Source organism: Passer domesticus, chromosome 1 (assembly GCF_036417665.1).
Source record: "Passer domesticus isolate bPasDom1 chromosome 1, bPasDom1.hap1, whole genome shotgun sequence".
NCBI classification, from domain to species: Eukaryota; Metazoa; Chordata; class Aves; order Passeriformes; family Passeridae; genus Passer; species Passer domesticus.
Window position 1 is genome coordinate 132,042,058 of NC_087474.1, and position 23,009 is coordinate 132,065,066.

Consider the following 23,009-nt stretch of genomic DNA (forward strand, 5'->3'; position numbering starts at 1 on the left):
ACTGCTTCCACTAGTTGCACATCTCGGGGCACAAGCTCAAATTGCTTTCCCCTGTATTTTCCTAGCATGTAAACCTCTCCTCAGTGGGAATCACAGCTCACTGTTACTATTTGGCAGGTAGAAGAATGGGAACTTCCTTGGTTTGTGTGCTTTTAGGAAAAGAGTTTGTATGCGAGTCTAGGAGACAGATGCAAAGAAAGTACCAAATTTTCTGACTCTTGTAAAGGTATAAAATAAAATTTTTATAAACCAAGACACCTTGGCTTGTTAGCACCTGGAGATGGTAAATAGAGAATGGACCCAGAAGTTGACTCAGGGTCTCAGTATGGACATAACAAGGCCAGGTCAGCTGAGGCATTGACCAACCTCCTCTGGTGAAAGGTGTCCCTGCCCACAGCAGGGAGGTTGGAAAAAGATGATCTTTAAGGTCCCTTCCCAACCCAAATTATTGCATGAACTCTATTGGTCCCGCAGCAGCCAGAAGCCCCGCTCATGCTGCCTCACCATAACTGAGTGAAATAGCAGAAACAAACCAGTGCTATCCAAATGGGTTACAAAATTGTTTAAAAGCCAATTCTGTCTCACAAGAAGTGTTTTAGTTGATAAGTGGAGCATATGAAACTGTCAGGACAACATTATACAAGAGTTTGGACTGGAATACCAGAAGTACGTTCCTTTGGTGCTGGATTGCTTAAAGAACAACATCAGGACACAATGGTGCATGGGCAGCGCTGTCATCACCCCCAGTAAGACTCCATCTCCCAAGGACTGACTTCTCTTGGGCTGAACTCTCAGTGCACTTTGGCATGTGGCTATTAGTGTGTACACAGCTTACCAGGAGCAGCTTAGTGCATGGGAAATGCTAGGAATTACCAACTTTTCCATTTTTCTCCTTCAAAGATTATCAGTCTCTTCTTATTCTGTCCTTCTTGTTCACACTGTTTGGAGTCAATGTGTGGCACAAGGCTGTAACAAGTCAAGTGACAAGTGTCCTTTGGCATCAAGAAGCCACCTGAGGAAGGATTCTGGAAGAACTTTTAACCAGGTTTAAAGTTAACCAGAAGCTTAAGCTCCTGGAAAACTGCCTCTCCCTGACATTGTCAAAAGATCTTTTTGGCCATTCATCTGTAAAGAAGCCCTCAATTGTCAGTAACTCCTGGCTTGGCAAATTACCTAAGAGCCTGTCAAGAAAACTTACACCCTACTGTGATCTTTCAAGCTTGTCTACATCCTAGATGGGGATCTACCCAGGCATTGACGAGAAATTGCTGTCAGAAATTGATCAGAACAAGACAGGAAAGCCCCAGTAGGGAGGGAGAACTGGAGGACATCTTTCTGCTTCTTGCCTGGGGAGGTGTTTCCAGCATAAGCCTCAGAAAGTGATCTAGACATTTTACACAAGGCACATCTATAGAAAATTCAGTGGGATGCCAGCTTCCCTCCCTTGGATGTCTGGATTCAGTGGGATACCTGCCTCTCAGATCCTTCTAGTGACAATTAAGTCTATTCTTTGCCCTTTTCTAGAAGTATTTCAAAAACATGCCAGGTCCAGAAATTTAGAAGTGCTCAGGATTTTTGAGATTGGAGTTACCACTACTAAGCCCTGGAGCACATCTTGGGTGAGTGGTTTAGGTAGAACCAGGAGGATTATCCAAAGACAAGGCAGTGCCAGACCAGCTGGGAAGAAAATAATCAAATACTCAGGGATTCTTCCCTCCCTTTTCATTCCTGTGCCCAGGGTGTGCACCAGGGATGGATGGCTGGTGCGCCAGCCTGAGAGGGCTGAAAGGTCACTGGCCCCATGTTCACAGGGAGCTGGGATGTGACAACCTCCCCTTCCCAGATTTTCTGCACAATTTGTGGGTACAGGGGAGTAGAAGGCTACAACATTTTGCTTTTCACTCCAAAAGCATGTTTTGGGAATACTTTTTGGTTATCTTGCCTCACCACAGACACAAAGATTATAAATAAGGCAGATTCATATTTCTTTTAAAATAATGTTTAAAAGAATAGCAAGAAGGTAAAGTGTACATGTTTTTTCTGGTGCAACACTAAATACTAAAATGTTGGAGATGCCCTTTGGAAAAGCTTAAGGGCTAGCCTGTTTTTTTTCTGTTATCAGTTCTCCTCACTCTGTAGGGAGCCTGCCAGAATGAAATCAGTCTGGTGATAACTTCTTCCTCAGAGATAGCCTGAAACACAGATGTGAGTCTGGTTATCACGGCAGGAGATGGGCTGATGCTGAGTGGCATGGAGGTGGGAGTGGTTAATGACTTTCCTGTGCTGACTGCCCCAGGGGTATGGGATGAAGCTCCACTGGCCTGGGCCATGTGTCCTGTCAGGGACTGAGGCACTGCTCAGCACCTTGACCTCTTGCAATGTGTTGGCATCACTGTACTCAAAGAAAACAAGGAAAGAAATTGTTTGAGAATAAAATGACAAAGCCATGCATAAGTGTGCAGTGTCAGCCACAGCCAGCTCCCACATAGGTTTTTCCTTGTTAAATTACATCTCTTCCTGTCTGAACAGGGACACCAAATAAATGGGAGGAGAAGGGGAAGGAGTGGGTGGTCTGGAAATGACTTTCACCTTTCAGGCAGGCAGTTCTCTGCATGATGCTCTGAGTGTGGGACAGGCTGTGGTTGTGCCACATGTGAAACACTGCCACGTGCCACATGGCAATGAGATGGAGTCAGCAGCTAAACAAACCAGCAAGTCAGGTGAGAAATGTGCTGCAAGGGGCTTGGCAGCGTGTGTGAAGGTGCAGTGGCTGCTGCACAGGTTTCTGTGCCTCACAGTGATTTCTGGAGCAACGCTGTAAGCTAAACAGTCTGAAAAAGCTTAAGGTGCCATCAGGAATGCAAGATACTTTAGCCCCAAGACAATTAAATTTCTAATATGTTGCCTGGCTTAGCAGGAGAGATCTGCCTGTTGGTGCTCTCTGCACCAACAGGCAGATGTGCTTGTGCTTTTAAAAATTAAATTGTCCATTTCTTACAATTTGAAAGCACTTTTGGAAGTGATGACTGAGATTAACATATAGGTTTTGGTTTTCAATATTTCTGTAATAAGAATGAGATTTAAAAATTTTCACAAATGCAATAAAAGTGAACAAAGCATGTTTCTCTAAGTCAGATGTTTTTATCTTCTATTATTATCAGGATATCTCAAGTGTCATCCTTTACTAATATCTTCACCAAAAAAGGTTGAACATCTTTTTTTTCCAAGGCTACTTTGGGGGGAGGAATTAGACTAGAACAGAATTTTTAAGCTGAAACACTCCCTGCACCCCCTCTCCTGATTATTTTTAGCATTAGTTATATGCAAAATTATTGATCCAAGATCTTCTTGGCTTCTGCTCTCTTCTTATGTCCCTTTATCTTTAAACTGAATAAAGATCTCTGTTCCCAGCCTGACAATACTATTGATAGATTATTTTAGGAAAATTTAAGACAGGCGGGTTGACTTCTGAGAGGAGAAGCACTGAAGAAAAATACTTGCTAGGATGGAACTTGTTGCCCAGAGGTAGGAGAAAATTGGCACAGCTCACACAAAACATTTTTAATGTTCCAGTTAAAACTTGAAATGATCCGTCAACTGTAGCAAATATTTGTTCTGGCTTTTGCAGGTATCTATCAGTGCTGGCTGGGTCTGCCTGTATGTGCCAATGTTAAAGGGTGGCCTTCCCATGCTGCTTCAGGGTGCTTAGAGTAGGGTGGGAATGCAGGACCTGCTTTGGAGCAGCATGGAAGTAAGTGGCAAAAGCTTTATGGAAAGTGTTTCCTTGTTCAATAGAGTTAGGGCCAAAATAAAAGGTGTTGCATATAGTGGAAACATTTGCATGCTGTTTGTTATGTAATTTATTATTTGTTTTGTCCTTTATCAACAAGTGGTTTGATTCCCTATCCTCCTTTTCAATAACCAATGAAGACTTTGTTTGCTTTCCCCTTTCTGTGTCACCTGTGAGATAGTTTTTTGCCCTTGAATACAGATGCAGATTGATTTCAGAGGTACATGTTTATGAATAAGATATGCAAAAATGTAGTATCAGTATAAGGGCCAAGGCTGAAAGATGGTTTATTGGCTTTATAAACTGATAAACTGGGATGTGTATTGAGCTAACTGAATCCAGTGGCATTCACCACAGTGATTATTATACAGTTAACTGCTTCATCCACATGCTGCTGTCAGTGAGTATCATCATTAAAAATTAACACTCAGAATTACCACTGCTAAGTGTCCTCCTGATTGTTTCTCTGACATGGAAAAAGAAGCATGCAGACAAATTGTCTTTTATCTAATAGGTAATTTGCCTCTTGCTCTGAAGAAAATGACCCATTAGGTAGCAGTAGTGCTCTACATTTTCACAAAGTAGAAGATAATTATGGGATACTAGTATACGTCCATATGGGATATGGCAGGCTAGTTAAAAACCAGAAGAATTATTTCTGTTACATGTTTATTATCTCTGGTGGAACTTCAAGCCAAACAGTTCAGAAAGCCAAAAACTTCTGAATTCTGACACTTAGGCATTGAGTAAAACTGATGGTCATAAAGCACCTGATATTTTTTAATTAAAATGAGTAATTGTACACCTCAACATGCCTTGTTATTTCACATGCATTTGTAGAACAAAAACTGATTGAGTTCATAATAAAGAAGATTTATTGAATAAAAGTGCCCCTTTTTTGTCTTATCTGAAATCATATTGGAGAATTCTGAGTAGGTCTTTAACATAGAAAGTTGCCTAAATTCAGCAGCTTGGAAAAAATGAGAACTTATATTCAGTCTCATCTCCAAAACCACAAAGGCTCAGCAGTCATTCTGGGTCCCTGTTTTCTGCCTTCTGGTTTCGGTGACTGGAGCGCAGCTCAGAGGCTGGGAGAGACATGCTCTGTAATCCTTGTTTAGTCTGGAAGATTTGGGCCAACACATGCAGCTGAAACTTGGCAGTCCAGGTACCGTGCAAAGTTAAATTCTGCATAGACATGTTTACCTTTTTGTTAGCTACAAAGAAACACATTTGAAGGATTAAACCAAATACTGTGCTCTGATAACTGGAGATGCAGCCTTGCCAATTTGGAAACTTAAATGGCTGATGGTTTACACATCAGATTTGTGCCACAGTACAGAATTGCAGTGGGTAAGAAGCTTTCCCTGTTGCTCATCTCTGGCTTAGGCCATGTCAATAAAACTGCCAATAGATAGTAAATTAAACTGTCAATAGATGCCAGCTTAATAAATTCAGATATGCTGTGTACTTGTAGAAGTTTTAGTAAGTATTCCTGTAGCTGCTGGTTAATTTGAGATTATAGCACTCTGACTTCCTGTTGTATGTATTTATCGGAAGTTGTATGTGCTTAAAAATGGATTATGTGACTTTTGATAGTAGTTTAACTTCTACTAATTCCTTCCAAATGCACCAAACTTTCCTAATGTGCCATACTTGTACATATGTCTCTTTCTGGATCCATAGTCTTCATTCTTGGAAAGATAGAGTTAGAAATAAAGAATAACCTGTGCAGAAATGGATTGTTTTCTGGAATACCTATTGTCTTCCTAATTAATCTAAAAGTTTTGGACTATAAATCTATACAGGCCACTACTCTGAGAAACGGTGGCATAATGATTTGATATGTAAGGGTGTAAATTGCTGACAGTGAAAGGTGCAAATTCTTCTTTTATAAACTTCAGTGATTCACTTATTTAATAACTTACTTCCTTGTAGCACCAAGTCACACTATAATGCAGTGGTTGTTGGACATAGACCTGTAAAGCTTCTTTCATAGTTAAACCATAACCAATACTTACTGTTTGAATATTGCAAAAGCAGTGTCTTTGAAAAAGCAGAGGTTTTGCTTTCTCATTTGATAGAATAGTTTTATGTGTAATGTGTTCCAAGTTATTGTATAGTTGATTTTTAACCAATTAGCAATTACCAGTATGCAAAACACCCTGTCATAGTACTGGTAATACCTGGTATGTGGTTGCAGACTTTGAAGCATTTATATAATCTCTACTTTTTACCATTAGATCTTCTTCCTTTTTAGTGAAAGGATCATATAGGTATTGAACAACTCTCATTTCAACCTTTTGTTGGTGCAAAAAATAAGAGATTTTGTGGTCAGGAGGAAAAAATTTCAAAGGCTCAAGAGAATAAATATGTTTGTTAAAACCAAGGCTTTCAAACCTTAGAACTAGAATCAACTTAAATCAGTTTTGGAAATGTTTAGTTGTTGTCAGTACTTTACTGAAGAGAATTTATTTAGAGCCAGCTAACACTTGGCTTATAAGCAAATATATTGTGTAAGGAGTCCTTTCCTACACTCTACATTATCACTGCAGCCTCCCTTCTCTTAGCCTAATGCTAACTTTTAAGCGTTGCTGCCAAAGGATTTCTATCTTGTTATCTCAAAATGCTGGTTTCATTAATTGATATGAACAGCAAACTGGCTAGCATGAAGATACACAGATCCTCCTAGTTGGGTGAAAGAGACTCAATGTGTTGACAGGCAGACTGGCTTTCATATAAACTTGCGCTTTTTTGTAAATCAGGTAATCAACATGAGAGAGAGGATTATGAAACCTTGCAGTTTCCATCCAACCTGATAGGCAAAGCTAGGGAAAGTTAGGTTCACTCCCTGGTTTGGGTTTTTTTCAGTATGTTGTGCTATATTACCACCACTCTGTGCAGGAGCAGGGCTTAGGGCTATGTCTGAAATGTCCTAACACAGCTCTTCATTCTTCATGATGGCTTTTCCTAACAGAGCAGAACCAAAAATTGCTTGCCCTTTTCTAAATAGCAAAGGTCAAAAGTAAATGACACTATAGTGTGCTTATATTTTTATCCTCAGATTTGTATTGCCCTGACAAATTATGATATATTACATTTATGATCATGTGTAAGTTGGTATGAGTCGTCATGTCTGAGTTTTGCAGAGCTTAAAAGAAGTACGAAGCACAGATGTTGGAATGGTGTTTTCTGGCAACCTTACACTGCCTTTATGTCTCTGAACATTATTCTGTGGGTTTGCAAAATGTAGCAAGGAAACATTTTTGTAGACATAGATGCTCTAAATATTTGTTCCTTGAAGGGTTTTGGAATTTCTGATGTGCAGAGCACTTGCTGGTGGCCTTCAGACAGCTGGCTGATCATGTTGAGCAGGCACTGCTCCAGACACTTCGTGCTGACAGGATGGTATCCCCTCCAGTTCTGCAGGGTAGACAGGGATCCTTTGTGACTGCAGATGGAAGTAGGGAGTTTTGTATATTCACTGTGATACAACCACATCATAAAAGCACTTGAGAACTTCCCTTCTGTTATTAAACATGGGTAATCTCTCTGTAATGAATTTATAGCCACCCAGGCCCTCTCTCTCAGTTAAGGGAAAAAAAAAAAGTGACTAAACAAACCATTACTTTTATGTGGTTTTATTTGCTCCTTTGCATATCTACTCCCAGGATTTTCAGGGGATTTTGTGTGTTTGTTAGACTTCATCTTCTTCAGCTGTATGAGATGGCATTGTGATGGTCTAATACATGAGATATATTTGCAATAGATTTTCCCTAGCCTAATTATTGAGGATTTTATTATGTAATAAAATCTCCATTTGTCTTTACTGTCAAGATTTTGGGTATGTCCACATGTGAATGATGTGGACTTTTTAAACAACTTTTCAGGCTTGAAAATTGGTGACAGTATAACCCAAGAATTTCTGTAGGCTGGCCCTTCATTTCTGACCCCTTCACTGCAGAAAGAACAAGGGAACAGCAAAATTACTCCAGGAGGCCTAGTCCTGAGAGGAGTAGGTCAAACCCTGCTGTTACAAGGATCTAGAAGTGTTTTGCACCAGTTTTTCCAAACAGGGTTCTAGGTAGGGATGCTTGCTCTGGGGGAAAATGAGTCTATGTCCTTCTGACCCTGAGCTGTAATCCTTCTTCTCAAACAAGGAAGGCTCTCTCTGACAAGCTTCCTTTAAAAATAGGGTTAAAAATTAAAGAATTGCACTGAGAAGAGTTGTAAATGAAAATGGATTTCAGTGCTTCAGTGCAATCTCATGTACCACACACGGTTCTTTATAGATTTTACCTAATTAAGTGAAAACCAAAAGCAAATTCTTTCAGTCTTGGATACACCTCAAGATCAGCATCCCTCAGCATGAATTCATGGGAAAAAGATGACAAGCTGTCAGCACTAGGTAAAAATTATGGTTTATTTCAAAAGATACATAAGTGAAGGGCGTGACTAAGTAGTTGAGACTTCCAGGAAAGAGAGAGTCAAGAAATGAATCAGCAAACATGAAGGAAGAATATCTAAAATGTCAAAGACCAGACATCTGTTATGAGATATTAATTGTTTACTTGTCTTCCTTTTCCACCAATTCTCTCTTTTCTCAGGCTACTCTGTGCTCTACTTTTGCAAATGTAGTGATTAGAAGTATTTGACTATTCAAACACTTTGGTTCAGAAATGAGGAGAGAAAACAAAAATATGCCATGAAATAAATTATTATGCTTATTAGTGTAAATGTAATATTGTAATATATTAATCTTTTTCACGCTTTGTTTCCAGTCTTCTAATTTTTTCCCTTTCTTTAAATAGGTTATCTGATACATCCTTATGTGTACGATTAACAGAATTTTTACTGGTTACTTGAACATATTCCTGTTCATTTCTTTACTTTATGTGAAGTGCAAACCTTTTCAAATAATTTTTGTTGGGAGATATGTCTGCAATTTATACTATTGAGAGCTATTCAATAGTAGTCCTTCTCAAATAAGAGAATTTAGAGCAGCGATTAAGAGGCAGGATGTTGCATCAGCCAACATTTTATGCAACCCCAAATTAAAATTGTTGGAAATTGTTTGAAAATTAGAGCTGCTTGCACTCTCTGAAGACTTGAAAGACGGGAAAAGTGCTGAGAAAACAGATGGGGTAGGGAAAAGGAAGAAGGGACAGAGGAAAAGTAGGGATAGGTGAGTGGTTGTAGACCAGTCAACTATCTCCAATTTCCAGATAAATTCTGGAATAGCAATTTTAAATACTTATAAGTACTTGAAAGATCAAAATGAGATTAATTATAATCAGCAAGTTATGTTGAGCCAATATTATTTCTTTCTTTGTTAGGATAACATATCATTTGAACAGAGAAGAAGCTGTAAATTTAATCTGCCTTGGAGTTATTAGGGCTTTTGATACTGTTATTTATGACAGGCTTGTACAGTAAAAGAAATATGGCCAAGATAAGGTATAACTAGCTGGGTGAGTGACCTAGAAATCAGATTTCAAACTTGTCACTGGGAACACTATCAAAGATGTAGTAGAAAATATATTTTGGAAGGGTGTCCCCTGCTAACCCGTGTATTGCCTGAGTAATGGAGGGTGTGCCCTGGCACTGTGAGGGGTGTAGTGCATGCTGGAGAGGATAAATACTGCAAAAAGCCTGGATGAGCTAAGGTAGTTCTGGGATCAGGAGAAGGAGAATAAGCATTTCAGTAGGAAGATGTGAAAGATCTGCACCTGGTAGCAGTAAGCCAATACAAAGCAAAATGCAGAGTTGGGAATGTGACTGTAAAGCAGACAACGAATAAACATTGACCTTTTCTGTACCATCTCTTTCTGTGCTTTTCCCATTACAACATGTGTGGACAAGGTATTTTCTTCTGTCCTTTATGACCTTACCCTGATGGGTCTGCTTTTGTATTTTGGACAGCCTCATTCTGTCCTTCATGCTTCAAAAAGATTTTTGCCCCTCATTCGTTTCCTCCTTTCATTTCAAAGTTGTATACTTCTTGAGTTCAGATAATTGAGGACCCAGAAATTATCTCTTTTTAAGTTTCATCTTTTTTTCTTTTGTTTTTCTTTTTTAGATTATTCAATTGCTTAAATTTTTTTGAGGTGCACTTCTTTTCTGCCAGTGAAATAGAGTCAGTTCCTTTGAAGTGGCATCTTCCATCTTGGTGTCCCTTGCTCCTCTTCCTCCATTTTTTTTCTTTCCCCAGAAATCCTAAACTAGCATATAATGGTTGTGCTACTTGACCTACCTGTGTATGCACAGCTGATTCTCCTGTCAGCACTGCTGACCACTGGAGATCTTCTCTCAGGGTGAGCTCTCCAGGCACAAGGTAACAGGATATTCTTCCCCCAACCATGCCTCCTCTGCCACACATTCAGCCTACATCAATTACCCAATCCATTCTCAGCTATGTTATGTGGCCCAGGCAACCACACTTAGAATTTCCTACGTTTATGGGCTTCCATTCATATTCCTGCATTTCTTTCACTGGTACAGATGTCTGAAGTGTTTTGTAGAAGGACTGTTTGTTTTCATTCCCTTGCCAGCTTGTATTTCAAGGAATTTTAAGGACTTATTTTAAGGAATAATCATGCCAGATCACTTTCTCATTTCTAGGCAGAGAGGATTGGCAGATCATCAGTAAAGGCACTTCCTGTGAAGAGAGGAAATATTAGTGTTAAGGTGCTGTTGAAATACAGATCTGGAGGAAGATGACTTGAGCATACTCCAGAAAAATAAAAGTTGACAAGAACTGATGCATAGAGTTGACATCAAGAGAGCAGAGATCCTTTGGAGCAAAAGGAAGCAAACTGGCTGATTATTGCCTACCAAAGAGGAAGAACAGGATTTACTCCTGGGTAAATCTAAGACTGAGCACAGTGGGAAAGAGCTCAATAAACCAATGGGCGATTGATATTTTTAATCAGTTTGCAAATAACTTCAGGCTAGATCTTTGAAGATGTAGTCTAACCAAGAGAAAAAAAAAACATATTTCTGTGGTTTAGCCTTTAGCCTTTGTGGCAGAGGCAAATAAAGATAAAAAGAAAAAAAAGTGTGGTAACAATATGAAAATACTGTTGTTAGGAGGCTATTGGAGACAAAATAAAATGGCCAATAGCACCTGAGCTATAGCAAAGATTTTCAATACACTAAAGTCTGTCTCTCATACTCACTTTTTTCTTTTTGTTTTTTGGTACAAACACTTTTGTATCTCCTGCATAATTAAAAGCAAGAACAAATTTAGCAATGCCACACTAATGTGGCTTTTTGCTCGTTCTTTGAAGTTTGGAGTTAAAAAAAGTAGTTTTCTTGGGAGAGAACAGACCATTTATTTGATTTTAATTATTATTTAAAGAATTAACTAGTAGTTCCTGGTTATGTTTAGCATTGTCCCCAAGAACTGATAACTCATCTTAAAATCAATGGTTGCCTAGTGACAAGCAATTATTATGTAATTTTATTACTTGCAGACAAATTAAATATTGTCTTGGCCTCTTTGCTGTCATGGAGGGAAAAACAACATTTCACTATGCTGGAAACATTTCATCAGTTCAGTGGGGGCTTGCAGATGATGGGAAAAATGCAAGTAACCCTCGTCTAGAGCATGCTCCTGTGTAAAGTCAGACACCTCTCTTATTGACAGTCTCATGGCTTTTTCTTTTTTAACTTATAAGTTGAAATATCCATTACCACTTATAGACAAAATTAAAACATATCATATAAAACTTGCTTTAGTTTATGAATGAAGAGTAAGACTAATGAGTAGCATTTTAAGTGCTGCAGAACAACAATCCTGTATTATGCCTGTAGTACCATCATTTTCCTCTTGTATCTATAAGCCTGAACAAGTTGCTTTTTTAGAAACAGTTTTTGTACAAAAAATTGACTCCTTCTGTTGTGGGCTGTACTTTGAGTGCAGTGGTGAACATGGCACATGGTGGAATTCTGGCCTTAAAATGTTGCTTATTTTGATGTGCCATACCAATTCACACCTCACATGAAAACTTCATGTTGAAGTGAAACAGCAAGGTTTTTTCTCACCCGCTAAGCACAATGGGGGATCCTCTTATAAGGATTTAAGTCTAAATAATGTCCTTTTCTCCCCCTGGTCCTTGTTTCGCTTTGCATTTTCTTCTGCTTAATGAAGGAAATAAAGGACTTTAGATCATGAAGGACCATCAAATAAACATGAGCATTTAGTAAGATGATGTCATCTTCACATTTTATGGATCCATGGAGAGCTGAATCGAAACATGAAGGAATGAAGGAAAGGAAAATACTCATTACTTCTGTATCTGACATTAGCTATTCTTACCACATTGCAGTGTCACTTTTTATTTCACTCCTATGAAAGAGATGCTGTAAAAAACATTTTGAAACCACAAGAATGAAATATAAATATTATCTTTGGTATTGGTTCTGTTTATCCTAGAGGCAGCCTTGGTGTGATGCTGTGTGCTGATGGAGAACTCTGGCAAGAGCATCTTCCACCTTTGGGTGTGTGGTGCATGCAGGAGCTAGAGATGGAACGTGAGTGTCAGATAGGCAGAGCTGGAAGTGCTGGGCAGGGAAAGGAGCCTTCTGGAGCTTTGCTGAAGACTCATGAAGAATTGGAGCATTATGTTGGTGAGTGTGGTGGTTTAGTGTAGGAAGATCGTGCAGATAAAGAAGTTTTGTTGGTTTTTTTTTGTTTGTTTTGTTTTGGGTTTGGTTTTTTTTGGGTTTTTTTTTTTTTTTTTTTTGAGAAATCAGAGTGCGAGGTCCTTTTAACCTGTTTAATGAAAGAGTTTATCTTATTCTATAAACTTTAGGGCTGGGAATATGTAAACGTGTAAGCAGTGCATGGCAAACCCTTGCCTATGGCTCACGCTCCACGAGAGGGAGCCAGAACTGTCTTTAAAATATCTGCAGTAAACGCTGGGAAAAACCGCAGCCCCAGCTCTGCCCGAGGCGCTGCCCTTGCCTGCTGGCCAGGGCAGTGTTCCACCCACGGAGCTGCCGCTGCTCGGCCCTGTGCCCCCACACCAGGGCAGCCCGGGACCCGCAGCCCGGGACCCGCTCTGACCCACCCCGGCTGCCATCGCCACCTCCTCATCCTCCTCCTCCTCATCCTCCTGGGATAATGGGCAAAGGACGCTGTCCCTTATCCGCATCTGCAGTTTATTGATCGGCTTGGCTGAGGCAATAAATGCAGGAGGCAAACCGGGGGTGAAACTGGAATTAAAATAAGCAACCCCTGCCACCGCAACAGAAAATAAGAATAGTTTTTGGATCATTAGGTTGCATGTGCAAAGATGTGCTTCCTACTGACTTTAACAAAACAGCAAAACCTCTAATCAGAATCCTTCTAGGAGTAAATGTGCTACATGGAAAAAACCCAGACCCATAAAGTCAGATAGTAGGTGATAATGGATTTCAGAACAACTTGGAGTTTTGAAATTGACTGCAATGAAAGTTAACTGATCTGAAATAAGAGTCAGTGATATGAAAAAATACTATTGCTAAAAAAACCCACATCCTTTGACAAGTAAGTGTCCCTTAAGGAAGTCAGCTGGATCTGCTGGTTGAACACATGAAGCTTAAACTGAATCCCATGCTGGAAATGAGGAGCTAACTGAACAAGGCTGTACACTGAGGAGTGTTTGTGGAAATGCCTTTCCAGGAAGCCTTCTGAGTCAACAAGTACCCAAAATCTGAGACAGGTCTGCAAGCAGGAAAACCTGAATGAAACATTTTGTAAAACTTTTAAATGAACAAAATATAAAAATGCTATTGGTTTAAAGTGAATAATTTCAAGCTAGAACAGTCTAATTTTTGCAGGGAAAACAATTATTTATTGCATCACTGGATTTTACAAAGCAAAAACCACTGTTCTTCAGGATTTGACAGTAATGTGTGTGAAAGAGAAACAAAACCCCTCAGTTACAGAATCACAGGATGGGTCAGGTTGGAAGGCCCAAGGTGGGTCATCTGGTCCAGGCTCCCTGGTCAAGCAGGGCCATCCCAGCACACATGGCACAGGATTGTCTCCAGATGGTTTTTGAGTATCTCCATTGAGGGAGACTCCACAATCTCTCTGGGTGAGGTTCCAATGCTCAGTCACCCACACAGTAGAGAAGTTCTTCCTCACATTCAGGTGGAATTCCCTGTGCATCAGTGCATTGCCCATTGCCTCTTGCCCTGTTGCTTGGCACCACTGAGAAGAGCCGGATCCCTGCTCTTGGCACCCCTCCCTTCAGTTACTTACAGACATGGATGAGGTCCCTCACACAGCTGCCTCACCACTGGGATCCACTGTGAACATCCAGTCAGGCTTGTTGGCCTGAGCCTGGTCTGATGGACACGACTGCCAGAGCTGAGGAGCATTAATAGCTGGTTAAAAGAGTGAATGAAAAATTTTGTCTTAAGGCAGGAGATATGTGCTGGATTGTAGAGTATGGTTTTCATTTATTTATAGGGGGGTGTGAATGTGTGTGGATGTGCAAACACTTGCTGCATCACACTCCAGGGTGGAGTTAGTGTCCCATGTTTAGTGTCTTTGGTCTAGTGTTGTTAGTCTTCCTTGTGCTGTAGTGGGAGAAGGGCAAAGCACTAGGCAGTGTCTTCTTTGTTTGGCTCCTAAAAACCTCACTTGACATATGTAAAACTGACAAAATCACAACCAGAAGCTGAATTTGGTGACTTTGGTTTTGCAAAGGCCAAAAAGGTTTTTTTATTTGAATGCTTCTCATGATGTACGTTACTGCTGATATCTCCACCACTTTGCCCTTTGGTCTGCCAGAAGGAGCCAAATACTGAAACATGATACCCACAAGGATTATGCAAACAAAGGGAATATTTACATGTCGAGAATAATATTGACATTTGCATCTGCCTTACAGTGTCCCCTCAAATTACACTGAACAAGAATATATTCAAGCTTCTTTGTTAGATTTGCATGCTGCATGAATTATGACTGATTCTTAAAAATACCAAGTGTAATCCTAGTAAGCTCAGACACTAAGTAATGTGTGGCTAAAATTTATAGTCAACTTATGGCTGACAGATAATGCAAACAGCTGGAAGAATGTATACAACCAAAATGCATTTAAAATGTCTCATGCCCAGCAATGGGAAATGCACTCAGATTTTTCTTCAGCCAGCTTGTTTCATTGAAAACAGCCCTTAAGAGGAATTTATCCTTTATCTTTTTAATGTTAGCAATCTATGACAAATGGGTTGCATGGGAAGAAATATCTGTGAGAAGCAGCTTAGCAAGTGCCTTAATTGTTAGGTAAAAATAACATTTTGTCTGACAAGGGAAGAAATATTTGCAAAATACTGATATGGGTGCGTTGGGTTTTTTTTGGAAGATTGCTGTTATATAAATATTACAAAATCATAAAGCAAACACTTTCAATGAGAAATAGCTTTCTCTCTTTTGTTCTCCTTTCTTTTTTTTTTTTTTTTTTTAGTTCATTGAAAAAAGGGCAAAAAAACCCTTAGGAAGTCAAGGGTTAGCAAATATACTGGTACACTTACTGACTTCTATTTTTTTTTTTTAAAGTGACAAAGGCAAAAGAGGCTGTGCTGACCTTTATGAAAGAAGAGATCCATGGGGAAATGTTTATTTATGACAGACAGGAAGCTATCCAATTCAACCATTAAAGGTAGTGAAGGAGGATGTTTAAGTTGTCTGTTATCCCAGGGAGTCAAAAGCAGCCTCAGGCTGTTATTTCTCTAAGGCTAAAAGTGTACTTACACAGAACATCTCATTTGCAGAAACTATAAAATACTTTCGTGCACTTGGTTTAATCAAATAAGCTAGCTGTCTGTTAGTGTTTCAAGGTAATATTTCTAAAATATTTATTGTTTTTCTTTCAGTATTTATTTTTCTCACTATGCACATAATCCCAAATTTCACATTCTGTTTATTATACTACATAACTCTTTGTGTTTTCTCTATAGTACAAGGCTCTCTATTAATCAGTTGCTTGTGCAAAATGCATAAGTTCCCAATGCATATCTGGATATAAAAAATAGTTATAGATAATCAATATTTACTAAAGCAAAGAGTGAAAATTAGAAGTCTCAGAGAGGTATAGGTCTAATGATAGTACAGACAATAATACTAAAGCTCATTATGTAAACACAAATTATTGTACTGTAGGATAGATGGTTAACCTGTGAAATTAAGGAACCAAAGAGTGAGCATGCTACATATTCATTTAGAGAAGAAGAAAATACATGTTTGAAAAATCCTGACTTTAGTGAGCAGAGGAGACATCCAGAGTAGTAAGTACCTGTTAGCAGCTTGTTTTATTTGTTTGTTTTCCTTACAATAGATTGAATGGCTGCACATGTTCTCTTTTGTTTGCTAAAACTTCTCTTATAAAGGCAGCCAAAACCATTGTTGAAAAATGTTTTTATTAAAAAAAGTATTGGAGTTTCATTTGGGCAGTCCTGTCATTCAGTGGAATTTGAATGAAGCTCATAAAAAATGCAGTGAGATGAAGAACTATAGAAAAAATGAAAACTCCCAATATCAGAGCTGAATCATTGCAAAAATGAAATTGCAATGCCACAACACCCAGCATAGTGGATAGTGAGTAGAATACAGTGGAAGGAAGGTAGCCTGGCTCTGCCACGCTGACTCTGTAGCCTAAGTGCATTCTGCTGTGAAACTGAAGCTTAGTTTAAGATAAGTCCAGCTAAGCAATTTAAGATAAAGCATTTTGGTACAGATTGTTCTGATGTCTGTAGAACATCTAAAGTGCCACATCCAGGAAGGGAGCTCATTCAAGTTCACGTGTTGAGACTTCTCCATGCAGTGCAGCTGGGACAGGGCAGGTGGGACACCGTCTCCCTTCCCCGACAGTGAGATTCCACAGCGTGTGGATCTCCTGACCCACCCCATGCTGCTCCTGGTCCTGCTGAGAATGTGACAGCTGAATATTGCTGTGAAGTGTTGATGGCTGGATAGTGTCCCCAAGAAATGGCAACACACAACCAAGTTCTAAAATAAGACCTTTGTAGCCTTTGCCATGCACTTTGGGCTCCCTCTGGGAATTTTTACTGGAATGGGACAAACTAGTAATCATCATGGTTATAACAAATGGGACTTCAATATGTGCTGGTGGTGTTGATAAAACTGTGAGCTTTCCAGAATTATTGCAGTTTATCCACATGGCATGAAAATCAAATACAGGTAATAATGCTGAACACAAGTCAATTCAGAATTTTAAATGAAAAATTAGATGAACTTGAAATTTTAAAAAATCTCCATGGAATATGAAAAGAGTAAGGAAAAAAAGCTTTTACCTAAAAGGATATAAGAAAATACAAGCTGTTTTGGAATTTATAAACAATACCTTGAGAGATTGCTTTAATAAATTCAGGAATAGAAGAGGAGTAATAAGCAAAAAAATAAAAACCACAAGGAAAACTGAAGCTGTCTTGGATTCATTGATGTACATATAATATGTTTTATTAAAAAGCATGGTTTTAAATATATTTCCCAATAAATATTCCCTAGAAAACTCTAAAGTACACATTTATTGAGTAACATCTCAGGTAGGATGACATTTGTTAATGATCAGTGAAAACAATCTTAAGATAAAAGGTAATGTTTACCAATGTATATTAAAAAAAAATATACCCAGTAAAGATGTATAAAATTACTGCATTTCTTTCTTTGGAAATACATTTCTCAGTTTTACATGCTTACTGCAAATGAAGAAAAATATTCTAATGAAGTGAAAGTACATGATGAGTAATCTGAATCCCTGGTGGAAAGCTCTCCTTTGAGTTCTTGACTGTGGGGCTGACATTTGTGGGCTGAAATTATTCTTGCAGACGTTTGAAATTTAGGAGAATCCCGATTTTCATGCAGAATTCATCTCAGCTGTAATTACATTAAATGCCACATATTGTATATACATGCATTTCTACGTGCTTTAAAAAAAATAATGTAGCATATACTTGTATCAAGTGAACATTTACTTAAGAATATGTAGTAATGTGAGCATGACATGCTGATTTGTGTGGTAGCATGAAATTAGTTTTATGCTACAGTATTTTATGTCTGCTGAATCAAGAAAGTTATAATAGCTCAAGGGATTTTAATCTGACAGGGGTGCTTTCCTGTTTGTGTTCTTAAATAGCAACATCCTATTTTAATTAAATGTTATGTGACATTTTTTTACTCCTTTTGAGAGTAGTTGAATGACGAAAATTGAACCATGAAAAGTAGTTTCATGTTATTTTAGAGTACTTATTACTTCTGAAGTACTTTAAAAAAAAGAAATAATAAAAATTAATTTGAATGAAAAATATTCAAAGAGAAAAGGAGAACAGCATACACGCAGCATTTGCAGTAATAATTTGTTCAGAATGTATTTTGCTTGCCTGAGAAAGGATTTGTCTGATTACTGAAAAATAACCTTCTAAATCTGTGATTTTAACCTTTGCATAATGAGAGGTAGTAAACCATGTAAAGGTCTGGTACAGCAGTTTTCATATTCCTTTTTCACAATTACATTTTGCATTTTGGTTACAAGTGGCTCAAGAACAAAGCCTTCTTTCACTTTTCAGAGGTGCATGTCCACAGCTGCATGCTGTTGATTTGGCATAAGTTTAAAAGTTTTAGCATTTCTAGAAGTTGCTAGAAAGCTACTGAATTGAAGAAGAAAAAAAAAGTTTGGAAGTGGAAGTATGTAATTGCATCCCCAGACTAAAACCATGCTTCAGTGCATTCTCCTTTCTGGAGCTTTTGTCCTGAAAGGCAAAACAACAATTACTGGCAACACTTGACACTGCCCAGTCCCTGTAGCACAGAGGATGTGGATGTGTATGCACACACACAGTCTTTCACACTTGGATCACAACTTCTGGCAGCAGCAAGGAAATGAAATGTCATCTCTTTCAGTTTCAATTTTGTCTTATCTGTTATGCATTGGAAAAGGCTTTGGGTGACTGTCCCAAAGGACTGCCCCAGTCCTTATCTCACAGGGAGATAGGAAGCAATTGTGCAGGATAAGCCAGACTGTTTACTCAACAGCACAGAGAGCTTTACCTGGAGCCTTATGCACATGGAACTGACTTTTTTCCCTTGCTCACCTCCTGAAGGTGATGCTTTGCTAGCTGCCCACTTCAAAGCACTCCAGAGTCTTACAGCAGCAGTGGGAAATGATGTGGAGGCACAGAGGGTCCCGTGAGGGGGGAGGCAGCTGGGAGTGGCATCCCTGGGGAGATGGGGGCTTCCCAGGCCTCGCTGCCTCCCAAACTGTGCTACCCACTCCCAGTGGTGACTGTCCCCCTTGCCAGAGTAGAGGGAAAGGCAAGGGCTCAGTGTTTTAGCATCCCTTGTAAAGCTGGAAAAGCCATGACTGGTACATAAACCCAGGCACCAGGAATCAGCCCACTGGGCTAAGGAAGAGCTTGTTTTCATATTTCTCCATATCTCTCCACAATAGGACATTCCATCAGCTTTCTTTGCTGTGATTTCCTTTTCCTTTTTATCTTATTTTTTTTATTTGTCCAGCTGTTCCACTTTTTGAACCCATGATGTTTCTGAAGTCAAAATAACAAGTGCAAGATTAAAAAAAAGGTGTGTCTATTCTAGAATATATTCATGGTGATGAAAGGTTTGGATTTGTTTTCAAGATGCTCATTATAGAAATTGGCTCTTGTGTTAGGAAACCATGTTGTTTTAGTGGTTTCAGTCTCCAGAGCTAGAGAAAAACAGCTTGTTTTTCTTCTCTTCAAGGGCAGTGGAACTCAATCACATCCTCCAAAACTGCAGATAACAGAAGGTGATATTTGGCAATGGAGTACTCATGTAAAAGACAGGTTCTAAAAATCTTTCAGGCCTCAGGAAAATTAACGTGTCATGTGCGGAGAATGTTTCAAATTTTAGGTTGTTGTTGTGAAGTATTTGGCATAGATGACCAGAATGGCACATATTTATTATAACAAAATGTAAGCATGTGTTGTTAAAAGTGGCCTGTCTGCACTCCAGTGAGCTGGAAGGTGAAAAATTGAGGCCTATTGCTGTGACTGTGGAAGACACTTCTAGGTTCTGAATGGGACAAAAAGCAAATATGTGTCCCCTCTTTTTCAAACCGTATTAAAATTCCTGGAGTTGTCCAGACTTTTGCTCTGTAAACCCTATGATTCATACATTTTCAGGTGGGTCTGCTTGCAAGGAGCAAGCCTTATTTAGGGCACTCCTCTCTCCATACAGCTAAAAACGAGTCCCTGGTCAGAGGAATGTTGGCAGCACAGGTCACTTGCACAAAACCCAAGGTGTCTTGCCCACAGGTTGCTCACAGCCCTTTGTTTTGATTCTGTAAAAAGGGTCCCACCAGCAGCACTGTTTAGCTGCACAGCTTCATTCTAAAGCAGTGCAAGGTACTGTTCCATGGTCTAAAGCAGTTGTTTTGTACAATTGGGCTTCCAGTACATTTTCCGGCTCAAGGTTGGGGATGAATACTTAACTGCTGCACACTGCAGAAAATGACAATGAATTTTTGCATGTTCATTTCTACAGTGTTGGTCTTTAATTCAGACAGTCTTTGCCTGAACGCTCTCATCCTAATTCTAGCTCTCAAGAAAAAAGGGCAGTTTCAGCACTGCATACACAGGAGTTAGAGACCATGGCTGGCTGTACAGCCATTTCAGGAATGGTAACCATAGTTGTGAATGTGTTACCTTTCATACTTCCCAGCAGGAAATTCACTGATTGTTCCCAGAGAACTCCTGAGAAACAAGTTGCTGAGTGATGTGTGATTTAGCTCCAATATGCAAAAAAGCAACTTTCTACTTCTGTTTTTTCTGCTTTTGTGCTTTTTTAATCTTTAACTGGAGGTGTTTCAGCCATTGTCCTATATGGCATTTCTCTGACATTGTCTCAGGTGCTGTTTTTCCTTGAGTGGAAATAAGGAGCCATGATTGCCTTCCAGCAGGTACCTTACCAAACCTGTAGTTCTCTGAGGACTGGGCAGCTTTGCTGTGGTAGTTGACCATGCAGTTGTGCTTCTGATCAGCTCAGCTTCACCCATGTTAACAGGCTGCTAGTGCCTTGGCTGGGCAAGGGGGGATTTTTTACCCCCTGGAGGGGTGTGGCTGGACCCTGGGGTCAGGTCAGACAGCCTCATGCTCCTGAAGCTGACTCCTGGAGTCCCACCTGTGTCTGGCCACAGGGGTTTGCTGTCAAACTGTAATTTAATACAGTTACACAATGGTTCAGGCTGGAAGGGACCCTAAAGTTCATCTGGTTCTAACCCTCCTGACATGGGCATGAAACCTGTGGAACCCATTTCCCAGATGGAGATAGGTTTGTTCTCATGTGATCAATCTTCTTCTAGTAACTGCTGCCAAAGTGCCTGTGATCTGGAGAATGCACTCATTTCTTTCTTTCCATTTTCAGTAAAAAATAAAACAAAGAGGATGGGAAATATATCCTGGAAAGGTTTCTGGCATATCTGGTTCCATGATTCAGCATCTCATAAATCAGTAGTTACCTAAATCTGTTTTTTCCTTTGTAAACAATACTGATGTTTTACTAGCAAATAGCAAACTTTTTTTTTCTGTTGATTTTCAGCTGGGCCAAGGAATTTTCATGAATGTTACTATTTCTGGCATGCCTAGTGACTTTTCTAGTATTGTCAAGAACAAAGTGCTTTAAAGAAATGCACAGCCAAAGACAATTGAAGATCTGTGCACACAATGTGTGATAAATTTGTCAGCAATTAATTTATTAATAAAAGTCACAATAAACGGAGGGAGCCTCTTAGGGATATACTACTGGAAATCCCATAGGTATTTCAATTTCTTGAACACACGGCTATGTGAACAGAATTTTCATCAAAATGCATACATTTTTATGCTGGTAGTACTCTCTGAAAAGTGAGCTGCTGGGTTTTTTCCTCATTCATACATGCCCCTGAAGTATTTTTGGCAGCAATACCAGGAAGACAGTCACTTCACCAGCATCTGATTCTCAGTGCTGCATGGCAGAGAATGGAGGGTTTTTATGGTGCCTTAATGGCAGCATTGGAGCAGACACTGTCACATCTCCCAGCTAAGGGAGCAAGTGATTCCTGTGGCTCACATGGTCCCTCTGATTAAGTGCTTCTTGCTGCTTTCAGGAAGACATTTGCTGCCCTGCAGTGTTCTCTAATTCGCACACACTTGTGTGCATCTCCATTTAATTTGCTCTCCCCCACTCAGCCTGCTGTGCGCCATAATGTGCAAGAGCAGACTTAACCTCACAGTGATCTGTTATGGCCCAGTATTTCATAGACAGAGGCCAAGACTCTTGCTTACTCTGATAATTTTACTAACAATACACCACAGAAATGTTACCTAGTTTTTCAGCTTTAGATTGATCTTGAATAGGGAAAAAAAAAAAAACCCACATGCTGTGATTAGAATAGTCCTCAAGCTCTTTTAGCACAAACAGGGTTAAATATTGAAGTAAAGGGACATACTTTTCATTTTCTATCATGGAAGTACAAGTGGTAACAGTGATGACTGTGTAACTCAGAAGGTGAAAAATGACCAACCAGTGATGAGCAAACACTGGCAGAAAACATAAAAGCAGACACATAATTCACAGGCCAGACAGCAAGAGATACGACACTGCATACGAATAAGAATATGTGGGTGTGAGAGCAAGCAAGTGCTGAAGAAGAGGATCTGACTGCTTCACTGAAAGTGCAATTACACAGAAAGCTCTTCTGACTGCATTTCATCAGTAAATACTATCCAGTGGCATAAAACTGGTAAAAAAAACCCAAAGAGCTGTATGAAAATGGCAGGCTTGCTTCCAGGCAAAATAAATTACAATGAATTAAAAATACCAATATATAACATCTGCCTTACAAATAAGTAGCTTTGTTCCTGTTTCTTTCAGAGAATGTTTAATTTTGGCTCAGACTTAGATGTTTTGTTCTGGTTTCAGCAGACCATTTGAACAAGACTGTGCATTCTGGATATCAATCACCTAGGTATGTTGGCTGACTAAATGTACCTTAAATCAAGTAAAAATTGTACTTCTTCAATTATTAATACATTTCTTTTATTGATATCTGTTTTAAAAATTTCTGAAAAACAGAATACTGTTGCTTCTTGATGTTCATGAATACCCTATGCTGTAATAAAATATAAGCCTCTGCTTGGTCATTTGGTAAAAGATCTTTATGGGCTGTCACTACAGGTATGACCTAAAATA

At 39.3% G+C, this 23,009-nt stretch overlaps 1 long non-coding RNA gene across 1 annotated transcript in view; it reads left to right on the forward strand.

The window, feature by feature from the left end:
* Window positions 1-23,009, forward strand: part of LOC135281239 (uncharacterized) — a 35,734-nt gene that overhangs the window by 8,117 nt on the left and 4,608 nt on the right. Inside the window, exons 2-5 of the long non-coding RNA XR_010347948.1 lie at window positions 10,412-10,653; window positions 12,228-12,421; window positions 15,342-15,444; window positions 22,740-22,785. This is a non-coding gene — a long non-coding RNA (uncharacterized LOC135281239). The remainder of the gene's footprint in view (window positions 1-10,411; window positions 10,654-12,227; window positions 12,422-15,341; window positions 15,445-22,739; window positions 22,786-23,009) is intronic.